Genomic DNA, 6,297 nt, shown 5'->3' on the forward strand with positions numbered 1-6,297 from the left:
TTTCTGCTATTGTTACTGCACAAATAATAAGCTGTGAAACCTTGCAAAGTTCACACTGTTCCTTACTTTTGCTTTTATCCTGAGTAATGTCGATATAACACGAATTCGGATATAACGTGGTAAAGCAGTGATCCGGGGGGGGGGGGGGGGAAGAGGGAGGGGAAGGTGCTGCGCACTCCAGTGGATCAAAGCAAGTTCGATATAATGCGGTTTCACCTATAACGCGGTAAGATTTTTTGGCTCCTAAGGACAGCGATATATCGGGGTAGAGGTGTAGTTGAAAGGCTACCCACCAGCACCTGTCTATACTAGCCTTCTTTTCAAATGGCCTTCTCATTTTTGCACTAACTGGTTCAGGTCCATGGATGGACCTAAGAGTGGGAGAATTAGCATAGGTAGACAACCTGCATTTTAACCACTGTGTTTAGAACTGCTGTGTGTGGGATTAGATTACACTGTAGTTGTAACACAAGGCACCAGTGGCTGCATTAGTGCTCCCACCATTGCTACCACTGATAGAACTGACTCAGTGCTAGAAAGAATAGGAACTTTTAAGGCTAAGAAGTCTAGGGTAGACACAACCTTAGAGTGAGATTCACTTTCAATGCAAACTAGGACCCTTCCAACCCATTTCAGCTCTGTGATCAGGCTACAAAGGGGGGCGGGGGGTGAGAGAAGGGGAAGAGCAGGGGTGGCCGACCTGAGCCTGACAAGGAGCCAGAATTTACCAATGTACATTGCCAAAGAGCCACAATAATACGTAAGCAGCCTCTCATCAGCTCCTCCCCCGCTCCCAGTGCCTCCTGCCCACCACCGATCAGCATCTCTCCCTCCCTCCCTGCACCTCCTGATCAGCTGTTTTGTGATATGCAGGACGCTCTGGGGAGCTGGGGGAGGAGCCAGGGCACGGCAGGTTCAGGGGAGGGGACGGGAAGGGGTGGAGTGGGGACAGCACCTGTAACAGAGCCAGGGGTTGAGCTGTGAGCACCCCCCCCCCCAGCACATTGGCAAGTTGGCGCCATCCCCGGAGTCAGTGCCTATACACGGAGCCACATATTAACTTCTGAAGAGCCACATGTGGCTCCGGAGCCACAGGTTGGCCACCCCTGGTATAAACAGTCTCTTAAAGCACTGATATTCTGTTGCATACAAGAGCACCGTTTCAATAGCAACTGTATTGCTTAATGACAGGTTTCAGAGTGGTAGCCATGTTAGTCTGTATCAGCAAAAACAACGTCCCAATTTGGCAGCGATTTTTAAGCAATCCATTAATTCTCATGTTCAAAGATATGACCAATATGAAATTTCCAATGTTCTTTGCATAGACTTGAATATTTACTCTGCCATTCCAAACTCTTGTGTTTTATACAAGCACTTTTAGAGGCTATTTTTAAATGCTAGATTACTTTGCTCCACAACATAGGTGGGTTACTGACTCACTGACCTATCAGGGATGCTTTCCATTTCCAGGCCAGACACCCTAGCTAGGTTCCCATTTCCATCCTTATCGTCTGGGTCAGGAGATACAAAGAATGCTGCAGAAAGATCACATTTAGGCCCTAGAGAAGGAACTACCGTCTCTCACTCAACAATGATCCTCAGATCAATATGTTTCATAGACTACCAATACCAGTCCAATTCTCCTCATCCTGAAAGACTACGGCTGCAACCCAGGGCCTGAAGGGATGTTAAAAATAATAGTATGTGTGGTGGGAATCCTCAGAACTCCACCACCATGGGATATGGTAGATCCTTAGGGGGGAAAGGAGGTGGGTATTTAGCTGTACAAATCCACCAGTTCATTTCACAATGATCATATCAAAAGCTGGTTGCAAATTTTTCATCTAAACATTTTTAGATGAAAAATGGCTGTATCACCAAAGCAAAACTTTTCACAGAAAAAGTTTGTTTTTTCTTGAAGCTTTCCAATGAAAAGCCAGAAATTGATTTTCTTTTGGTAACAATATATGGTGTTCAGTTCTTGAAAGAGTTGGGTTGCTTTCAATTGAAAATTTTTGAGTTTTTATTTCAGTTTTTGATAAAACCAGAAAACTTTCTTGAGAAATTTGGGGGCGGGGGGGGGGGGGGGGGGGGGGCGTAATTGACATTTTTGACCAGCTCTTCTCACAACTTCGTATATAATCTCTTATTAGTTTATTAAATGTGAACAAATTGCCAGATAGATTCCCAACAAAATTATAATGAGAACATTGAGAGCTATAAACATAGAATCTTCGATGAGTGGATTCAGGGAAAGTTGCAAGATTTAAGGATTTTGATCTACATAACTGTTCCTCCATATTTTGAGAAAAGTCAATATTCATTTCCCCTCCAATACTAATCTTGGTAAGCATTTAGTTTTATTTTTAAATTAATATAAAAGATAAATCAATGCATTTAGCATTGTTAGTGATATCAAATGCAGTCTGTATTTAATAGTGTACAGCTAAAGAGGACTGTTCCAAATCAGAAATTCAATTCAGAAAGAAATATGGCCCATTTTTCTTGCTTAGTTATGTGATTGAGAGAGAGACACGGTAGTGAGGTAATATATTTTTACTGAACCAACAAATGGTTACCTCACCTACCCTGTCTCGTATGCTGGGACCAACCTGGCTGCTACAACTACAACATTATAAATAACATGTTATTAATAGACGTTTCTAGCTAGTACAGTCTTAACTGCCCATATAATCAAGTAACATTCCAAAAAGTCTGTCCCAAATAGAGTCTACTATTTAAGAAACAATTAAATTCTCTCAAAGATAACAGAGCTTACATATTAAAGAAGTGGTTGTGTTTTCTCAGTCCAGGTTTACACTAGGAGCACTTTCCTGGTATAGCTACGCAATGTATCCTTTTGTCCCGTTAAGGAGCAAGGGCTTTTTAGGCACTCAGATACTACAGTGATGCATGCAGTATACAAAACCTATAATAGACTTGAATAGTATTGGCAAAGTGCCCCTAGCATGGATGAAGCTTATACTAGCAAAATGTGTTTTTGCTGGCATAGCTTATTCCAGTGCCCTACCCCTAACTACCAAGTGAAATAAATTATACCAGTATAACTCTACACCAGGGGCTTTTTCCTGCACAGCTATATTGGCCAGGGATCATCCTTACTAACATAGCTAAGCTGGCAAAAGTTTGTACTGTAGGCCTGGAATTCCCCACTCAATGATCTTCCACAGAATGATCAGAGCCCCCTTGTGCTACACACCATATGCTAGAAGATGGTCCCTGCCCCAAGGAGCTCATAATCTACACATCAGACAGGATGCAACAGGTGGGCAAAACAGGTAAGTGGAGGCTGGCTAAGTTGAGAGAATGAGGTAACAATAAAAAACAAAATTTTGCAGAAAATCAGAAGTCAAAGTTCTCAACCTGCCTAGCCAATCCCAGACGGGAGCAATTTGTAAATATCATAGTATAGGTAGTTTTAAGGAAAGATTTAAGAGATGGGGTGTGTGTGTGTACACCCGTTCCATTTTGAAAGAGACTAACAGTCACTGGAACAGACTACTGGACCAAGTTTATCATTTGTATTGCTGTAGCTCCAACAGACCCAGTTAGGATCAGGACTCCATTGTGCTAGGCACTGTACAAACACATAGTAAGACACAGTCCCTGCCCCAAAGAGTTTATGATTTAAGTTAAGACAAAGTGACAAGTATGCATGACCAACAACAGAAGGCAAACTAAGGTGAGAACATGTGATAATCAATGTCAGTTACACCTGCAACCTGGTTGTCGTGAATCCTTTTAAAGTACTGTGTTTTTTGTATAGGGTGAGGATCTGCCTCTTAAAACTACTAAAGAGAAAATCAACCAAGACATTTTCCTCACGTATAACCACTAGTAACTGAGTGCGAGACCCTCAAAAGGATACTAGACAATAAAGGAGAGTAATAAGATAATTTAAAAGGAGGCTAAAAATAAGACTTCATAAGAAGTCTAATATTTTTGCTTGGCATTGCTCATAAGAACAACTTCCTATTCAGTTTTTCGGGATACCTATACGAGTCTTACTGATCACCATATATGGGGTCAGGAAAAAATTCCCCCCGGTCAATGCCCCCATAGCAATGACCTTCCTCAGCAGCGTATGGGTGCGGGTCACTTGCCAGGACCAGCGAGGTGTATCTCAGTCATGTCCTTGCCATTGTGGGGGCCTTGAATACCAGACTGTCCTGGGCCCTAGGCAGGGAACAGGATGGACCCAGAAGGCCTGGGTCCATCCTGTTCCCTGCCCAGGGCCCAGGACAGTCTAGTCTCGGGTGGGCTGTAATACTTTGGTCTCATTTCGGTTGCTGAGGTTACCTGCCACGCACACAGCAGGTCCTTGAACCCTAGTCCCTGGGACAAAGGGTGGGAATTTCAAAAGCAGCCGAGCCATTTCAGAGCTCCAGACTGGCTCCTAAATCACCTAGAGGGGTTTGAAAATCCCTCCCCCAAACAGGCCCAGATTCTCCTCCCAGCCGGCGCAGCGCAAACCCAGAGCGGCCCCACGGGCGCCCCCCAGGCCCCCGACAGGCGCCGGCCCCATGGCCAGGGGCCCCGCCCGTGCCCCAGCGCTTGGAGGGGGGACCCCCGGGGCACGGGGGAGCGCTGGGGAGCATCGCTCGGCCCGGGCCCCGCCGACACTCAGCCCAGCCCCTCTTCCCACTGCGCCCCCTGCCCCCACGCGTGTCCGCGCAGCCCGCGGCCCTTACCTTGCTCGGCCTCCTGCCCACGGCGGCGGGAGCAGCCCGGCGCTGCCCGCTCGCCGAGCGGCCGGGCGGGGAGGGAGGGAGGAGCCGGGGCTTTGTGTGGCCGCGCCGGCCAGGCTCCCTCGCCTCACCCCCTCCCCACTGCCGAGGGCCGGCCGGCCGGCGAACCCCCGGGGCAGGGCGCCTGCGCCGAGCCCCCTCAGCTGCCCCCCGGGGGGGGCGGGGCACAAGGGTCCGGCAGGGGGCAGGGGCTGGGCTTCGCTGCGGCCATTGGCCGTCCCGCCTGCTGCGGGAGCTGGGCAGCCGCGGGGAGGGACAGTGCTGACCGCGAGGGGACGGGGGGAGTTGAGGGGTAGGGATTGGGGGCGGGGAGCAGAGTTTGGGGGGCAGGGGTGGGGCCGGGGAGGGAATGGGGGAGGGGAGCAGCGCAGGGGGCAGTGTGGGGACGGATGGGGGGAGTTGAGAGGTAGGGATTGGGGGCAGGGAGCAGAGTTTGGGGGGCAGTGGTGGGGGTGGGAGTTGAGGGGTAGGGATTGGGGGCAGGGAGTAGTGCAGGGGGGAAGTGGTGGGGGTGGAGAGCACTGGGGGGAGTTGAGAGGTAGGGATTGGGGGCAGGGAGTAGTGCAGGGGGGCAGTGGTGGGGGTGGGGAGGACTGAGGGGAGTTGAGGGGTAGGGATTGGGGGCGGGGAGTAGTGCAGGGGGGCAGTGGTGGGGGTGGAGAGCACTGGGGGGAGTTGAGGGGTAGGGATTGGGGGCAGGGAGTAGTGCAGGGGGGCAGTGGTGGGAGTGGGGAGGACTGGGGGAGTTGAGGGGTAGGGATTGGGGGCAGGGAGTAGTGCAGGGGGGCAGTGGTGGGAGTGGGGAGGACTGGGGGAGTTGAGGGGTAGGGATTGGGGGCAGGGAGTAGTGCAGGGGCCAGTGGTGGGGGCAGGGAGGAACTGGGGGAGTTGAGGGGTAGGGATTGGGGGCAGGACTGACTGACTGGGGGGAGTTGAGGGGTGGGGAGCAGCTCAGGAGGGCAGAGACTGGGGGGGCAGTGGTGGGGGCAGGGAGGAACTGGAGGGGGAGTTGGTGGAGCAGAGGCAATCAGGGCTCTGCAGCAGCAGGAAAGTTGAGGGGCAGACGTAGCTGGGTTGGGAAGGTGTGGCAGGGGCTGGAGCCATGAGGAAGTTGGGGGGCTGGAAGCGGGAGGGGTTGGGGTAATGGGGGGAGCAGGGGTAGTGGGGGCCCCTCTGTGTCCTTAAAGGGCCAGCCCCATTTCCCTTCAGCACCTGGCTTTCCCCTGAGCTGTAGGGGAGATCACAGCTATGGAGGAAAATGGGACAAAGGGAAATGTGAGAGTCTCACCTGACGCCTGGAAGGCAGTGGGTAGAGAATGGAGCTGGATAACCGAAGGACAGGAGGAGGAAGAGGATATGAATTCTGCTAAACACTAACATAGGAAGCTAGCGAGCTGCATACTTAAAGGGCTACATTCCAAAGGCATCTGTTGAATCCCTTTGCTCCAAATGCGTGCCTGTTTAGCTGTTTGTGCGCTTGAAACCCCAGCTTTGTGTGGGCAGAGGGACACAGATCATAGTGATTTGT

At 50.5% G+C, this 6,297-nt stretch overlaps 1 protein-coding gene across 2 annotated transcripts in view; it reads right to left on the reverse strand.

The window, feature by feature from the left end:
- The window catches only part of RIN2 (Ras and Rab interactor 2), a 114,370-nt gene extending 108,276 nt beyond the window's left edge, over positions 1-6,094 (reverse strand). The window contains exon 1 of one of the 2 annotated variants that reach the window (XM_054024004.1): positions 6,058-6,094. The gene's annotated coding sequence lies outside the window, so the exon portion shown is untranslated. Of the gene's footprint in view, positions 1-4,712; positions 4,797-6,057 lie in introns of those variants that run through there. The other variant, XM_054024002.1, reaches the window with a different exon arrangement.
- Positions 6,095-6,297: the final 203 nt, after the last annotated feature.

Source organism: Malaclemys terrapin, chromosome 3 (genome assembly GCF_027887155.1).
Source record: "Malaclemys terrapin pileata isolate rMalTer1 chromosome 3, rMalTer1.hap1, whole genome shotgun sequence".
NCBI lineage: Eukaryota > Metazoa > Chordata > Testudines > Emydidae > Malaclemys > Malaclemys terrapin.